General features: G+C 45.2%; 1 protein-coding gene across 2 annotated transcripts in view; it reads left to right on the forward strand.

Moving 5' to 3' along the window:
- Nucleotides 1-1,050: 1,050 nt before the first annotated feature.
- Nucleotides 1,051-17,979, forward strand: part of Bach1 (BTB domain and CNC homolog 1) — a 36,081-nt gene continuing 19,152 nt past the window's right edge. The window contains exon 1 of one of the 2 annotated variants that reach the window (XM_021662547.2): nt 1,051-1,173. The gene's annotated coding sequence lies outside the window, so the exon portion shown is untranslated. Of the gene's footprint in view, nt 1,174-2,466; nt 2,540-17,979 lie in introns of those variants that run through there. The other variant, XM_060370692.1, reaches the window with a different exon arrangement.

Below are 17,979 nucleotides of genomic sequence, written 5' to 3' on the forward strand. Positions count from 1 at the left end.
AGCTTTGCCACGTGCGCATGCAGGCTTGCAGAAAGACACTGCTTTGAACAACAGTGAACATCATAAAAGCTAAAAATGAACAATTAGATAAACACCTGAAAAAGCAGCTGAGGATGAAGGCATGACCCGAGCTTGAGTCAGAAGAGGGCTCACACCACCAGACATTGAACCTGGGTCCGTGTTTCCTGGTAGTACAGCACAGAGGGACAGAAGCAGGCTGCCAGCCTCTTGGTACAATAGTCCGGATGTGAAGAACAGCACGGTATGTTTGCTCCTTGGTGAATGCAGCCGTCCACAGCCGGCAGATAGGAGTGCAGATATTAGTCCGGCAAATACAAAGGGCAAATATGAAGGGATATGTCCGAAAGCAGGGTCCGTTGAGCCCAAGCGGCAAAGGGATTTGATCGGGGAATCATGCACAGTAATGGGTTCTAATGAGCAAAGGAAACTCTAGGTCACATGCCTTGTGGCTTGCGAGGAAGGGCCTCATCTGACACAAACAACTTGAAGGGAAGTTAGTGATCATTTAGAGGGGCGGCATCCTCCTCCTCTGAAAACCCGCTACTAAAAGCAAGCTAGTCGTCAGACAGATCTTGGCACACCCTGTTCGGCAAGTTCAAACACCCGGCTCTCGGGCTCCCACAGGAAAGCAGCCCAGGGAGCTTGGCTGAACGGAGCTTACAAGGTTTCTAGTGGTCGTGGGGCAGGAGATTCTTTTTTAAGCTGAGCAATGCAATAGCCCGTGGGGGGCATTTTTTTCCGCCCTCAGCAGGTGAGGAGGAGGTGGTCTCTGGTGGCTTGTCACCCTGTCACCGAAGGCAGAGGTAGGCGGACGCGGTTTGAGACCCGAAACTCAGCTCCGCGCTGGGGAACGCTTCACCAAACTCGCCCTTGGCGATGGGGGAGGATCTTACCAGCGGAGGGCGTGACCTGGGACGGGGCGTGGCTCCATACATGGGCGTGGCCTGGAGCTTGGACTGGCTTCAGCCGAGGGGGCGGGGCCCGGGGCGGGGCCCGGGGCGGGGCGGGGCTGTAGCGCCGACAGCCGGTGGCGGCGGTGGCGGAGCAGAGCGCAGCGCAGGGGAGGGGACGGGCGGCCGGCCGCGCGGAGGGAGTGAGTCACCTGACCGCCGCTTGCCGCCTGCAGTCGGGCCGCGCAGCGCCTCGGCTCCGGTGAGTGTCTCGGGCGGAGCGGGCCGCCGTCCTTCCGTCCTTCCCGGGGGTCAGCGAGGCTCGTGGCGGGCGGCGGCGCGGGCCTGGAAGGGGCTGCGGGCTGCGGGCTGCGCGCTGTTTAAGCGCCGCGCGGACGCTCCGGGCCGGCCGAGCCGGCGCCGCCCTGCACCGCGCTCCGCGGGCGGCGTCCCGCTCAGCCTGCGTGCGGGGGCAAGGTCGAGCCGTCCGGAGCTCCTCGACCACCGCGCGCGCCGGGCTTCCCTTTGTTGCAGCTTGGGGCATGTTTGTAATTTAGACCCGCACAGCTTAGGCAGAGTGGTTCTCGGCGATCACGACACTAGCTTTGTGTTCGTGTCCGTTGGCGCCAGGGCCGAGGCGTTCTCGCTCTTCTCCGGCACTTTGTTGTCATTTGGTGGAATTGCGCCGACGGCTTTCAGGTAGTGAGCGCTCTACGTTCAGCGGGCGCTGAGTCAAGGCAGACGTAGTAGTAATTCTGAAAGAACGTGTATGGGAAAATCCAGCTCCAGCGACAGGCGTGGAAGAACAAAGACTGTTTTGCAGGATGCTGCTCTTTTTGGAGAACTGTATAGAGTTGTGACCACTCGCCACGGAGGATGCCCCTGCTGGGTCTTTGTTTAGGTATTTGAGCACTCCTTTCAGCCGCTGGGTGTGCATGGAAGGCAGTTTAGAAAGATTAAAGGATGACCACCCTGGATTTTGTTAGTGGCCGAGCCGCCGAGAGCTACACACGTTCAGAGAAATGGGAAGAGGTATGGGTTGGCCTATTCTTCCTGCTCTTGCGGCAGTGGTGCAAGCTCTGGGCTGGGCTTGAAGGCGCTTGCCACTTCTGGCTTTGGACATGGTAAGGGTGTCTAGGGTAAAAAGGCTCCTGGTGAGTCATCTTGGAATTGGGTAGCTTTGGAGGAGTAATCGCCTCTTGTATTGTTGTTTAACCGACGGATCTGTCAAGTAGCTTCCCTTTGTTCGCCACGTTGGTTGGATAACAAGGTAGGGTGACTCTAAAAGAGTTTGTGTTGCTGAGTCATTCACCCTCGTCTGAGAGGTAATTAGGAACAGCTGGTGCAGATACACGCATCACATGCCTCCACTATAAAAGGCTGAGCTGCACACACGAGGGCTTGCTTCAGGAGGCCGAAGGGGACCCAGCCGCGGGCTGTCTGTTTTGATACAGGTAATCAGTTGGGTGACGTGGGAGGGCGCGCTTAGGACGTGGCCAAGTAGCACAGAGGTGGTGTTTAAACAGCAGCCTCGTGGCCTCCTGCGGGAGAATCGATTTGCACTGGTGGAAGCTGTATCTCAGATTTCAGATAGAAGACCTTCAGCGGCGTTGTAACGCAACAGTATTGTAATTTCCTTCTCTTGTTTTGCTTTTAGTATTGATGCTGAGTAGTGAATGCGTGCAATTCTTTATAAGAGTTTTTTTTTTTTTTTAAGTGAGGCCACAAAGGGATTTCCTTTCGGGGCCTAGAACAAGGGGTCGATGGGAAGACAGTGTGAGTCTCACTCTTGATTTTACGGATGTTTGATTGTTGCTTGAAAAAAATGAACACATACACATGCCCTTCCTCAGTGCAAACTTTGGAAATGGATGGAAAGGAGGGGCAGGAGAGCTGGCTTCTTCCCTTTGACCAAAAGAATGATTTTTGTTGTTGTTTTAATTTTTTTTTTTTTACATTTATTTACTTACTTTTGTTTTGTACATCTATGTGTTCAGAGGTCAGAGGACAGTTTGCAATTGTGGTTCTCTCCTTCCACTCTGTGGCAGAGTTCTGGGGATGGGCCTCAGGTCATCAAGCTTGGTGGCAAGTGCCTTTACCCACTCAAAACATTGCACTGGCCTCAAGAATGATGACGGACTCTTCATTATGGATGATTGTTCCTTTAAAACATTTGTAGTGGGGAAGCAGTGGGCTTGTTGCTTTAGATTTAGGGGTTGGCATTCATGTCTCTGTCAGATGAGATTTCAGGTAGTGTACAAGATGCTTCATCTGAGAAGAAAATATCCGAAGCAAAAAGTTAAATAAGCAAAGTGACGTCAGTATTGCTTGCATATTAGGTAATTGGTTATTTGCACTTTCTTCTTTTTTTTTTTTCTGTTGAGGATTATAAAACTCAGGTTCCACTGCTAATACCATCATTCCAAATCTGCAACAGTTTTTTGTTTTTAATTTCTGAACTCTTCTTGAGAGCTGTAATTATTTCAAAATAGTCTTAGTATTTAATTTTTACTTTATATGTACTTTTCATACTGCAAAGACTGAAAGATGCGAATTTCTTATTACATTCTTAATGTTAGTGACAAAAGTAAAAAAAAAAATTATGTTTGATAACATTTTATTGAATTTGAAGCCCAGTGGGTGGTTGGCTGAATGTGTGTGATCTGCAGGGTAGTGGTTAGAAGGTACATCGAGAATGCTTGATAATTTACATGCTGCAGTGTATGTAGTATTTATAACAAAGTCTTTAAAATTATAGCCTTCTCTTGCCCTTTGAAAGCTTTTGGGCCCCCCTTTTTTTCCTCCTGATTATTATTAAAACTGTGTATTTAGATAATCCCTTGGGAAGTGGTGTTCCTTAGACTATCTGTCCCTAAGGAGTGTTAGTAATTCTTATTTTTTTTGTTTATTTAATATTTTTGCCTTAATTTATTCTTTTTTTTTTCTGTGTGCATGTGTGTGGGCACAGGTATCATTGTGTGTGTGTGTGTGTGTGTGTGTGTGTGTGTGTAGGTTTGAGGCCAGTCTGTGGGAATAGGTTCTCCCGCTACACCTCGTGAGTCTGGGTATTAAACTCTGTCCCTTAGGCTTGGCAGCGGACACCCTTATCCACTGAACCATCTCACTGGCCCAGGAGGCATAGCTGCTGTTCACCCTTCAGTTCCACTTGATGGCCTGTGCCTCTGTCCCTCTGTACTGTGGAGGTGCCTCTCACAATAGCAGCCACCAGAAACCTGCAGAAAGGACCAGGTGCCAGAAGCCTCTTCCCAGTGCCACTTGCTCTGTCCATGGCTGAGGTTTTAACAGTTCCCTCCCTTCACTTCTAGCTTTCTGTTAGTAGGACAGTTGCTTGAACCCTGAACCCCAGATTTCCTGAGGATCATGCAAAATGAAGAGATTATTATGGATGATTTTTTTTAGATCCTTTTGATTTAAAAGAAAAATGCCAAGTGAGAGGCTCAACAAATATCCAGATAATGGGTAATTTGAGTGCTGTTTGCTAACTCCAGACCCTTGTCAGAGTAAACATTTCAGAACTGCAGGTGAACTACCTCACTGTGGACCCCGCTTTCTGGCATTGACATGGCATGGACAGATCTGAAGTTGGGGATCCCTGTACACTAGATAGAGAAGCCATAAGCTCTGGTGAGAGATCTTTACTGTTAAAGACGATGATCTGGCTAAGTCGTCATCTATGAAGCTTTGGGGCTGGCTCATAACTTTTGTCTTGCTGTTTCTGACAATAGGGATGATGGTGGTGGTGGTCTGTGCCATAGATTGAGGATCAAGTGTTACTGAGAATCAAGCGGCCAGGACAGAAACTGTTAGGTGCTATTTTCTATTGTTCTGGGTTGTGTGTTTACATGGCCTCGTTAGGTAGCTTCTGGGACTAAGCGAGCAGTCCCCACACAGGTGAGCTGGAGGCCTGCATAGGTATTCTTTCCAGAAACACAACTCAAGTAGACACTGATGGTAAGTTGGTAGCCAGGTTTTAGGTTGGGGCTTATGGGGCTGTCAGGCTTGGAAGAGCTCTGGAATACCCCATTCAGTCCTGCCAGTTAAGTGTACCTGGCTTTTGAAGAAATAAAAATGCTTAGAGTTTTCTGTCTGGCTCCTCCTCTGCATCCTAGTTGAGGATGCTCTGACCCATTAGATTTAGCAGCCACTAAATGTGGTCACTCCCTCCTGCTTATTAGGGCTAGAATGGAACCAGCCCAGTTCTTCCTCCCATCGCAGTCTGTAAGCCCTGTGTTTTCTTCAGCTTGTAGAGAAGTTATCCATAATAAGGACCCATAGACAGCAGGTGTGTTTTCAAGCAGCAGTTGTGCCTCTGATGGTTCTGAAATGCTCATCAGACCCTTGGATGATCTCTCTTCAACCCTGTGTGAGTTTCTGCTGGTGACGGTCTGTCTGTCCCCCCACCACACTAAATGTGCCTTGGCTGTGTTTGCTTACTAACCTGTCTACTGATTGCAGAGTGAACCAATGTAGACTAGTTCTGTTTCTCTGGGCTTTGACACTCGGCTGTTTTTAGCTTTTGAATGGGGAGGGTGTCATGTATCATGTGCCCTTGACTGTATACTGAGTTGAAACTCTTGGATTTTGAATTTCTGTTTTCATACCAATTGTGAGGAAGTGGCTGAACGAGCTCATTCTTCTAATTCGTCTCTTACGATAGAAAGGAAACTGATCTTGGGATTTATTACCTGTAATAAATTGACGTTGAGTGGATTGAGCAAATATAATTTGGTTGAAGAGATGTCCCCAACCTGTCTACCTATCATTTCCTTTTATATCAACACCCCTTAGAGCAGACCTTTTTTAGTTCTACTTGGAACCCCAGTGTTTAGAATGAGTTTGCAAGGTATTAAAAACTGCCCCAAGGCAAACCTGGGAAACAGAATCGCAGCCAGAGTCTTGCCTGGGTTATTAACCAGCTGCTGTTAGGGCATCTTGGACTGCCCTGAGGCTGGCCAGATGCAGTCTCCCCTCTTAGCATCGGGACAGTTTGGAAATGTTCATTATGTGCTGAAGTTGTGTGCAAGTTATATTCTGTTAAAAGGGAGTTTAAATCCATTTTCTCAGAGCCCTAGGATAGTCTTTTATTCAAAATAATACTTTCGTAATAAAATAATTATTCCTGGTTTTGTCTGTCTCAGTCAGTGTTCTGCCGTGAGGAAGCACCCTGGCCACAGCAATTCTTGTAAAAGAAAGCATGAATTTGGGGCTGGCTTACAGCTTCAGAGGCTTAGTCCAGCTTCATCACGGCAGGGAGCATGGTGGCACACAGGCCAACATGGTGCTGGAGAAGTAGTTGAGAGTTCTGCATCTTTTTCCACAGGTAGTAGGAAGAGAGAGAGGAGAGAGAGAGATTGGGACTGGGCTGGGCTTTTGAAACCCCAAAGCTCACCCTAGTGACATTCGTCCTCCTAATCCCTACCAAGTAGTGCGCTGATGACCAACCATTCAAACCTCTGCCTCTGGGAGCCACTCTTACTCAACCTAACATACTATCTGATGAAGTTACTCAATTTTAGAAGTTATTGGCCATTTTTTAGTTGGGGTCAGTAATATTGGATGATTGCTCTGTTTCTCATTTCTTCTTAAACTTGAATTCCACTCAAAAGTTCTTTATAGCAGAGGTTGTTCTTTTTGGTGGTTGTTCTTTGGTAGTATAGACATTAGCAATGGCCCACTTCCCGCTTCTTAGGATGTAGATTAAATAGTAGAGTGAGGTCTCTGCCCTCATTTATTCTTCCCCATTAATCTGTTTTATTGACTGTCTGCCTCCCAGACACCCTAGGAAAGTGCTTTTGACTGAGGAGGTGAAATCTTCAGCATCCACTTGAAGAGATACAGAGATCCACCTCCCCACCTCTCGGCTTACTGGTGTCCTTAGGGCTTAAGGCTGTGTAAGGACAGCAGTGTCTTGTAGAAGTCAGCTCAATCACTTCAGAAGGTTGATTACAAGATATGTAGCTATAAATGTTTATTAATACATTTATTAGGTTGTCATTCCAGAGTTAGTGGTTTTGGGCAAGAACAGTAATTTTATTAGTGTATGTTTTATGATTAGCCACTGTTCTTGAGATGAAAAGCTGTTACCGTATGCTGGCTCAGCTGTCATTTACAAGGTCCTGATGCTTATTCACTGTAGTTTCCTGAGGTGTCTTCTTGGCACAGCTCACAGTTTCCCCTGTGGAGGAGCCATCTTCCAAATGAGAAGAATCAGCAAACTAATTTATGGCTCTCTTGAGATTTTTTTATTGGGCAGGGTTTTGCTGGCCTTGAACTTCACAACTCTCCTGCTCCTGCCTCTGGAATGCTAGGCGTCCCTGACTTAGCCAGTTTTAATGGTGAAAAGCTTGTTGCCCTGTTGAGTAGGCATCTTCACTGACATGCCTTCAGTTGTTCCGGTCATTGGGAGAAATCGAAGGAAACTCCAGCTGATGCTGAGTCTGTGGCCACTGTCAGCTTTTGATACTCGATTATCTTCTTGTAGCAAAAGACTCCACAAGTACTGATCAAACTCCAGGTCTTTTTAGTTCCTTTGAGGTGTAGTTTGTTTCTGAGGGCTCGCCTTTCATCCTTCATCAGGTTAGGTTCGGACCTCAAGGATCGGGGCACCGTAGAGTAGTCACAGAGTGGGCTGACAGAAGGAGCTGTTCTTGGTGGAAGAGCTCAGATAAGCGTGTGTCCCTCCATCCTCCTCTTCCTTTAACTGCAGCAGCTCTCATTTGGGAAGGTCAGGGTGGGGTAAAGTGTGTTTGGGTTTAATGGTGCTTTGTTCTTGTCTTCCTGCCCATGTTCCACTTTACCCATACTTACACGGATACACATATGTTAAGTGTGTGTAGATAGCAGGGTGGGCTGCTAAATTCATCTCCATGTTTGTGATGTTGAAGCTTGGTTGATGCTGGGTTCACATGGAAACAAACATGCTTCATATGCCAGGAACTTCTCTAGCTGTTGGCAGAACTCTACAGAAGTTGTAGTAACAGACCAGCAGGCTTCAGTAACAGCATGGCCAATAGTGAGATGTGCTAGGGAATCAGATTATGAGACGCCTACACTCGGGGAAGTCAGAAGAGCCTTAGGAGTCGGTTTGGTAGAGGATACTGCTTGCGTTGTCAAGTCTGAGACATTCTGCAGAAGCTTAGCCGTGGCCAAAAGTTGGAGCTACCGCCAGTGTCTGTCCTCTTAGGGTTTCGAAATAGTTGCCACAGGCGTACTTATCTCAATGACTAAGTTTTCTGGAAGGAGATACCACCCACCCCGTGCCACGGGATGCCTCTTTATCAGTGTGCAAGACTTTTCTATAAGTCTGATAGATAGATGCCGCTCCTGACAGAAGCTGCTCCTATCAGTCACTTGTTTGTGTCAGTATCCCTCCCCTTCCCCCTCCAGCCAGTGCTCACTTATGTCAGTGTCAAGGGAGATGAGTGGAGGCTCTGATTGGCTTTCATGCTGGCGTATCAGTGTATGTGGTAGCTAGGCATCTTCCTCTGAAAATGCCACTTCGTTGTTTTTTGTGTTTGGTTTTCTTTTTTGATACAAATCTCTCCTGGGATCTGGAGCTCATTGATTGGCTTGGCCAGCTGGTCAGCTCCACCCTGAGATGTGTTTGCCTCTACCTCCCTGTGTCCTTCTTACTCTTAGTGCTTGGCGTACAAGTGTGAACTGCCTCGGTGGGTGCCAGGCATCCAGTCTCGGATTCTCATGTTTGCTCTCAGAGCAAACACTTCACTTGGGGGCCATCTCCCTAGCCCCCAGGCCACTTTTAAACGTAAAACTTACTATGTATTTTGGTAGTCTGTGTTAGGGTGTAGATGTTTTTTAAGGTCACTGGTAGATTTTCCACAGTGCTGAGCTAATCCTTGTTGGTGAGTACAGGAAACCCCGTTGTGAAGATGGAAACGATACTTGTCCGTTAATTTAACTGATCTTTAAAATAAATGTGAGCTACCTTTTAAGGCATGCCTTTTATACTTACAGTTATTGCTTTTTATTTATAAGGTAATACATTTATAGCTGATGATTTGAATGCAGAAAGGGAAGGAAGAAAAAGAAAACCTCAGTGTTTTGATGAGTGTGGTGTTGGATAACATGCACACATTAATTTGTATGTATGTTTGGCATACATATAACAATTTAAGAACACATCTGGGTATGTGAATCTGATGGTTGAGAATGAAGTCAAGATTAGATCACAAGCAAACAGGAGTATCTAGTGACCTTGAACTTGCTCCTGCTGCAGCTTTAGATAAGCCCTCAAAGGTGGTGTGGGGGACACCAGATAAGGTGAGGTGTAAGCTCTCAGCCCAGCCTCTAAAATCTGGAGGCCTTTAGGGAGAGGAGGGCTATCCTAATTTCTTTTCCTATTGCTCTGATAAAATACTCTGACAAAAGCAACCTATAGGAGAAAGAGTTCATTCTGGATCACAGTTCAAAAAAGTATATATACTCCACCTGTTGGAGTGGTAAGAGCTTCAAGCTGCTGCCGGCCACATGACTTCCACAATTGGGAAACAGATGAATATATGTGAGCACTAGCTCCTTTCCTCCACAGGGGCTCCTCTGCCCAGAGCATGGTCCTGCCCACATCAGTCTGGGCACTCTCTCATGTAAAAGGAACCTTTATTCTCCGGTTTCAGTCGCCATCTTGGAGGCTTACTGCCCCTGTCTGCTAACCTAGGCCTAGTCCTGGAAGCTTCTAGCCTCCAAACAATCTGTTGTAGGCCCAGAATGTTTTCAGTCCTTTAGACTTAATGCTGAATAAGCTCACCCTTTCCTGTGCTTTCTGAGCTCTGGGCTGGCTGGTTCAACTCAGCTGTTCAGGCTCAAACTTTCTGCCCCTGAATTGTTCAGCTTGGCCTCAAACTAACTCCCACAGTGTCTTCTAATCTTCTGGCTCCTTCCCATTCTGTCTTCACCTGTGTCTAGCTTTTTCTGTCATTCAACCTCTCTGTAAAACTCTCAGTAAAACTGCCTCCCCTGCCCCTCTGCATTGCCCCTAAAGTACCTTCTCTTTCCTCTCTCTTCTCCTGAGCCTTGAGTGTATCCTATTCTGTCAAATCTTTCATTCGTTACTTTGTCTGCCGCTCAATTAGACATCACTTTCAAACATGGGTGTTTCCTTCTACAAACTAACTTTACTTTCATTTTTTGGGATGAAAGGTGTGTACCACCATGGCTGGATCTAAGCTTTTCTTTACCTGAAACTTGCTCTATACTAGGCTAGCCTTGAACTGAGAGATCTGCTTACCTTAGTCTCCTGGATTAAAGGTGTGCTTGTATTCCAGCCTGATCACACAGACCCAGGTCTTTGGATGTGTTCTCTTGCCAGAGCAGCCATCTTCTGAATTAAAATTCCTTTACACCCTCATACCCATGCTTACAGGCAGACACCCACCAGATGATTCTAGATTCTGTCAGGTTGATAATTAACACTACTCATCACAGAGATCACTAAAGAAAACAGACAAAATCTGCCAGAGAGGTGGGTTGGAAGTCCATGAACTATTGGGATATTGGAAGTCCAAGGATTGCAGGGAGGAGATGAACAGGGTTTTGAGTTTTGCTGAGGTCACTGTTCAAGAAAACTGACAATGTGGCCTTTAGTGGACTCACATAAAATTGCAAAGAGAGGAAGCGGAGACAGTGTAAGTGTAAATTGCTCTTCCCGGGAAAGAAAAGGAGAGAATTCTAAGTGTGTATCAGCCAGGGTTCTCTGGAGAAACAACCAGTAGAATTGCTGTATATTAAAAGAGCGTTAATTAGATTGGCTTACATCATATAGCCTGGGCGTCCAACAATGACTCCCTGCACTCTGAGTGGAGGGATGCTGGAGCTGAGAACCAGAGCTGCTCAGTCCCAGTCTGGTACAAAAGACCTGGGAGATTCCTCAAGAGCCACTGGTTTTCATTCCATATTGGAATGCTGAAGAATCTGGGTTCTGATACCTTCAAGAGATGGCTGCAGTGGAGAGACAGTGGCAGTGGTAGTAGCAGCTGGGAAATGAATGCGCTAGCAAGACACCAAAGTAAATGGTTAAAGAACAAAAGCTGTTCCCCTAGGGCTTTTACAGTTTAGGCTCCTGCTAGACCAGAGCTTCCCACAGGGGTTGCATATCAGATATCCTGCCTATCAGATATTTACAATATAGTTCATGATAGCAACATTAGTTCAGAAGTAGCAACAAGATAATTTTATGGTTTGGGGTCACCACAACACTAGGGATGGTATTAAAGATTTGCAGTGTTAGGAAGCTGTGAAACTGTGATGCTAGTCCATGCTGCCAAATTTAGGGTGAGTCTTCCCATTGCAGTTACTGTAGTGGGAAGAGCCCCCCTCCCCCGTATTTTCCCACCTTCTCTTAACTTCTGAGGTGTACTGAGGGCTGATGCTAGACCTTGTCACGTTGACCATGTTAACCATGGAGAGGGTCAAGAAATTTTGACCATTACGTTAGGATTTGATGATAGGAAACCTGTGTAGTACCCCCCCCCCCCGTATTTTCCCACCATCTCTTAACTTCTCATCTTTTCAAAATCTAAGATTTTAGTTTAAGATTGTCTTTTCTCTTTTAGATGCCTTTCCTATTTGAAAAATCTTTAGTGTTATCAGTTCTCACAGCCAATTTGCTAGCAGTTTGTATTTACGTGAATCTGGCTGGTTTCTGTTACTATTTCTGTGAAACGCCTTTCAAGTTTGTTTTAGTGAAATCAATATGATGCTGTTTAGAGTGTAAAAGTTAGAGGGAACAGCCTGGTTCACTGCACCCTAGTTCTGCAGAGGTACAATATTTACTCATGTCTGGGTGGAACTTTTCGGTGACCATCTCTCTGTCTGTAAGATGCTTATATGTCAATCTGAGACTTGGTTTATTTCCTGTCTCTCTTCCTCCTCCCCCGTGTACTCATGCTGGCTTTGTTCCTCCTGTTGAGAGCCTACCTCACTCAATTCTAAATAGTTTTTATTGTTTTCTTGGCTTCATTAATATAGGAAAGGATCATTTGGACCCAGCATTATAAGACATGTAGAAATACTTATCTGTGTTCTATCCCCTAGCCAATCAGTTTTGTTTGTCAAGGCTGATAATATTTTTATTCTGTCCTGTAACTGTGATGGCATTCTAGGAGAACCAATGAAATGTGTTTTTGTGATTTTACCTGTGTTAATACTGGGTGTGAGCTAAACTATTTAGTATTGCATTTTTTTGTTTTTCTCATTGTTTTGGTGTCACCCTGTGCATTAATGTTTACAGCTTAAAAAATCAAATCAAGGACAAGGTGCGACCTAAAAATGTTACCCATGAAATCTCTCTCTCTCTCTCTCTCTCTCTCTCTCTCTCTCTCTCTCTCTCTTCACCAAAGAAATGACATTTTGTTTCAAGGGAAAGAGACACAAAGTAGCTTGCTCAGCTGCCAGGAAGACAAGAATTGCTTACAGTGCTATTTTGTAGCTGTCCCTGGAGCTTCCGCTGTTCATGCCCTGACAGGGTCCTTGCTTCTTTCTTAGAATTCTGTTGCCTTCTTTTTAGTGGAACCTGATTATGGACTCCACTTATTGGAGTCTCTGAAGTATGTACTTAGTGGGGAGGCAGAGTGACCCAAAATTTCACTCTTTGGGGAAATTTTCAGTTCCCTCCTGTTGAATTTTTTGTGGGAGCCTTAAGTTAACTGTGAAGGTCATGTTCTGCCAATTACTTGTTCATTAAAAAAAAAAAAAGGCTATAAACTATGCCACATTGGAGGTGAGCTATGGAACACTTCCCTGAAAAGGGAGGGAGGCAGGACCCCCTGTATCACTGCAGTGAAGGAAGAAAAGGAGGCATAAAGAAGGAAAGAAGTAAAACCTGTTTTCAGAAAGTGTGACTATGCATGGAAAATAGTGAGGAACTTACAAAGCAACTTCCATAATTAATGAGTTAGTTAAAATTGCATGGTTTTGGTTCATACCTCAGAAATACATTTACAATTATATAGCAATCACAGAAAATAGAGCTTAAGAGCCCAAATCTGCTTACAGTGCTACGGAAACCATAAGATGTGTAGGAATAAATTTAATAGAAGATACACAAACCTCCATTGCTCTAGACATCATCATAATATTAAGAGATATTAAAGAAGTCCTTAGAACATGGAAAGGGCAGTCATATTTGAGAGCTGGAAAACTCGAATTGTTAGCTGTTTTCTCTAATGGATAGTTTTATTGCAGCTATAATCCTTATTCTACCAGCTCTTCTGACTCAAAGATAATTTTAAAAAAGGTCTCGGAAGAATTAAATATATTTCATGCAAGGAGATAAAAATGGCCAACAAGCACATGCAAGGGTACTCACTTTATGAGCCATCAGAGCCACCAAATATACACCATAGCATACTCTGCTCACACCATGACAGTCAAGATTCACAGAACAACTCCTTCAAGGGTTCCTGCTGGTATAAAGCACTGGTAGTGAAGTGAAATGATTGATTCCACATTGAGAACCGTTACATGATTGCCGAAGAGCGAATCAGTCAGCTTTTGTGTGTGTGCAAGCAGTTCTTAAATAAAACTTTATTAGCATCCCCAGCTGAGACCAGGTCAATTATGTATCTTTATCACCAATGAAGTGGATGAATACATTGTAGCATATTTGTATAATGGAATATTTGCCAACAGCAACAACAAAAACATCAGATGTTCTTAGTGTATTGAAATTTGTCAGCGGAGTGAAAGAAACTTGAAAAAGAGTACATAATACAATCCATTTGCATATCACAAGGAATTCATGTTACTGCACAATGATGGTTAAACAGCACGTTCTTAACTTCCTGCAGCCAGGTGCTTGGAGGAGACCCCTGGAAGAGTCCTGTGGGGTAGTGGAGACCACTATGCCTGGATACTGGTTTCATGTGTATAGACTACATTTTTTCAGGCTTGGTTAACAGTTCCAACTCTTTGCCTTTAAGCTGTTTGCTTAAAATTTCACATATGACATTGAATCCTATAACCATATAAGACAGTCCAGGAATGGTGGCATACATGTCTGATCCCAGCATGTGAGTTCCAGGCCAGCTTGATCTACAGAATGAGTTCTGGGACAGCCAGACCTTGTATAACCTTGTCTCCAAAAACCAAAAACCAAACCAAACCAAAACCCAAGAAAACAAAACAAACAAAACTGGCCTTACCTAATTGTGTATTTGTTCAGATTGGGAATCGAGAGAGAAGTCCTACCAACCCAAGCTTCTCTTCAGTTCTACGGGGTCCTTGGTGTCTTTCTGAAGGTCCTTGTACCAGGAGAGCAGAAGGAGGTCGGGGTGGGGTAGGCAGGAAGACACTACAGGAGAGGGGCCCAGGAACTAGGGAGAGGAGGCGTGGCACATGGCAGGGTCAGTGTGGGAGGAGGACCAATCAGAACACACGTTTGGAGCCAGGTGTGGTGTTGCATGCCTTTAATCCCAGTACTTGGGAGGCAGAAGCGGGCTGATCTGAGTTTGCAACCAGCCTAGTCTACAAAGCAAGTCCAGGATAGCCAGGGCTTGATACACAGAGAAACCCTGTCTCGAAAAACCAGCCAGCCAACCAACCAACCAACCAAACCAACCAACCAAACAAAAAGAACACATGTTTGAAAGTGCTTGGATGAAGTCCACTGCTTTGTATGCTGACTTAACATTTTAATTTTAAAAAGTTACTGCCTCTTTAGCTATACAACATTTTAATCCAGCTCTCCAGGGTCTTCCTGTCTGTGAGCTTTCAAACATGACTCATTGGATGGTGCTATTGGCACCTCTGCTTTGCTGTTCCTGGTCATTTGGGCTTTAAAAACTAACTTTACCAGCATTGTCAAGTCCTACTTTATGGTTTCTTAAAGCTAAGAGAACTGACCCAAGAGATGGTATCAGGGTTGAATGGCTGAACACCTGTGATATTTAAGCCTCTAAGAGGTTAGAGGAAATATTAGCTCTCCGTAACTGGGTTATTTTTCTTTCTGTCTTTTTCCTGGCAAGCTTGCCAGGTCTTCAGGTCTTGGGATGATGGTGCTGGTTTAAATTTCCATGAGGCTTTTCATGTTAAAGTTTTTTTTTTTTTAACTCAAGAATGATCATAATAAAAAAATCATAGTGTTGAGAATGCTTTCCTGTGGGCAGCTTCTTCTTTCCTTCCTTTCATTTGCTTTCTTCTTTTTTTTTTTTTTTCCAGACAGGGTTTCTCTGTGTAGCCTTGGCTATCCTGGACTCCCTTTGTAGACCAGGCTGGCTTGGAACTCACAGGGGTCCACCTGCCTCTGCCTGTCCAAGTAGGCATTCACCATTTCGCCTGGTGTCATCTTTAATGTTTAACATTTTAAAGAAAAATAAAAGCCTCCCCTCCCTGCCCTGAAGCCAAAGACTAAGTGTGTGCATGCCACAGTTTGTCAGCCATCTGTCATCTACTTGAAAGAGTAATGATAAGGCCAACTAGCAGATTTCAGAACACTCACATTTTGGGTAGCTCTGTGTGTCATGCAGGAATTGACTTGGGGAATTAGAAGCTTATGGAGGATCTAGAAATATGTTGGGGTCAGTAGTTTGCCATCAAAAGCCTCGCATTCCAGGTAGGTGGACGTGAAGTCAGGAGGTGAAGAAGACAGTAGGAGGCAGAAGTATCTTTCAGCAGGAGATGAAGTTAGTAGGAGGCAGAAGCATTGAGAAGAATCTACGAGAAAGGAGAGGACAGGTTCAGAAGGCTGGACCAGCTGCAGACCCAGGCACTGCTTATATAGAAAAGCATGACGAATGTCTTGATGTATTATTTCTGCTATCTACAAGTGTGGCAGTTAGGTCAACACTTGTCTAGACATAGGCACAATCAGGCGCACACATAAAATATACATATATGCATGCATGGGTGTGCACCTGCACACATACATACAACTGACAACTCTTTTGATAGTATTTTTTTCTCATTAAATATTATGTTTAAATGAATATTAACCAGTTTTTATTTCAGCACTTTCTATAAACACCTGTTGGTATCTTGTGCGAAATGGTGACCGCTGCTGGCATTTTCATTTACCCTGAGTCCTAGCTCTCATTTTGAGCATCTAGAATGGACCTGTTTTCATTTGTGTTCTCGTGGTACCTAGTGCACAGAATGGTACAGGTGAGCATCGTAGAAGAACTTGTGTCATTGTTCGGTGAAGACATATATCATTGTCCTGAGAATTGTGTGGCAAATACTTCTTTATCCACTTGAGCTTTATTGCCACACATCTGGCTCTGCCGTCTTAGCTCACGTAACGCTGAGGCCTTTTCTTATCTGAAAAGTTATTAAGATGTGATGAATCACAGCCTTATTTTTCAGTGTCATTTTGAAAATGAAAACACCAACCAAACAGTAACTGAATTAAAATGTAACTTGTCAAGGCGAGTAGAGAACAGATATTTCCAAACTGAGGTTCAGGCAGCTTTAAAATGCTTGTTCATCCTTTGTCAACCCAGGGAGTGAGTCAGCGTTTGTTAAGGTCAGCATACCTTTGCTTTGAGTGAGATGATGCTGTTTCCAGGAATTCAGAACTATTCAAGTGTAGTTGCAGATGTGAGTGGCTGGAGTGCTATAGTTTCCATTTAGGTTTGGGAGGTGTTAGAAGGTGCCTGGTGGACGTTGAGAGGGACCATACGTGGTCATTACATATTTAAGGTATTGGGTAAAAAGGATTACTGAGCTATCGGTTCAGAACACCCCTGGGTCCTGCCCTGCAGCAATGAGGACGGATGTCGAGGTGCCTTTGTTGTTGCAAGTCACTGTCCTGGTGGTGGTTACAAGGTGGTGGCTCTAACTCCTAAGCCACTTGTTGAGGGTTTGTAGCTCCAAGAGGGCTGAGCCGGGATCCCATGGACCTCTAGTGTTCTGGAAAAGCCATCTAAACACTTCGTCTGTGAGCCCTGACTAGTGCTACCTGGAATGCAGATGTGCATGATCTGGGTTTGGATTGCATTAAAACGTCAAGTCATTCATTCCAGCAAATGCCTGTATCTGGACAAGTGCTGTGTCCTTGGATTGAGGCAGAGCGCAGTCTAGACGAAGTTGTGACATCTAGGCCAAGGTCTGAAATGTCTTGAAGCGTCATCTGGCTGAAGTCATCCAGGCGGCAGGCAGGTTGAGCTAGAAGGCTCTGGAGTCTGTGGCAGGCAGGACGGGGTGTGGGACCGGAGAAAAGCCTGAACAACCGAAAGTGATTTGGGAGAGACGAGGGCTAGAGAATAGCCTGAAAGCCACCAGCTGTGTGACTTGACATGTTAAGGAGCTGGACCTGATTTTCAGAAACTTGAAGAGGGAGCATTAGGTGTTCAGGAAGCAAGTCACCTAGAAACAGAATCGCTGGAGTGTCACAAGCTTTGTAAGTGCTAGTCCTTCATAAATAACAGTATGAATTACCTGCTCGCCGTGACCGGGCCCTGTGCTCAGTCTCCTCCCCTCTTCAGAAACATCACAACTTCCCAGGGAGGAGCTGTGTCATCCCTGGTTTACAGACAAGGGGCCAGGGCTGCAGCACAGTAACCAGCTTGTCCACGCCGTGCAGCTATTGCAGAGCTGGGATTTGACCCCAGATACTCTAAGGTTCTCAGTCTCGAGCTGGTAGTGGCAAAGCCATTCATGGGTTATTAAACTGAGTGGATCACAACTGGGATAAGTTTACTATCTAGATTTAAATTTTTTCAAATTTATGTGTGTTTGAGCAATCTGCGTGAATGTGCGCACACGTGTGTAGGTGATCTCAGAGCCCAGCTCTGTCATTATACCCTGAAGCCAGAGTTACAGGCACTTGTGAGCTACCCCTGTGGGTGCTGGGATCTAGACTCATGCCCTTGTCCTCAAGAATAGCAAGAAACCACTGAGCCATGTCTCTAGTTTCTAGGATTATTTTTTAAAATGTAGCAAAAAATATCAGAATACTCTGTATGGGGTAAGAATTGAATGCTGATGTATGAAGTTTTTCTCATTTTTTCATAAAAGGATAAGTGTTTGTACAAGCAGGACTTGATGAGTGCTTGGGTTAGAGCCAGAGAGAAGGGGAGACCTCAATGGGAAGAGG

The sequence above is a fragment of the Meriones unguiculatus genome, chromosome 17 (genome assembly GCF_030254825.1).
Source record: "Meriones unguiculatus strain TT.TT164.6M chromosome 17, Bangor_MerUng_6.1, whole genome shotgun sequence".
NCBI lineage: Eukaryota > Metazoa > Chordata > Mammalia > Rodentia > Muridae > Meriones > Meriones unguiculatus.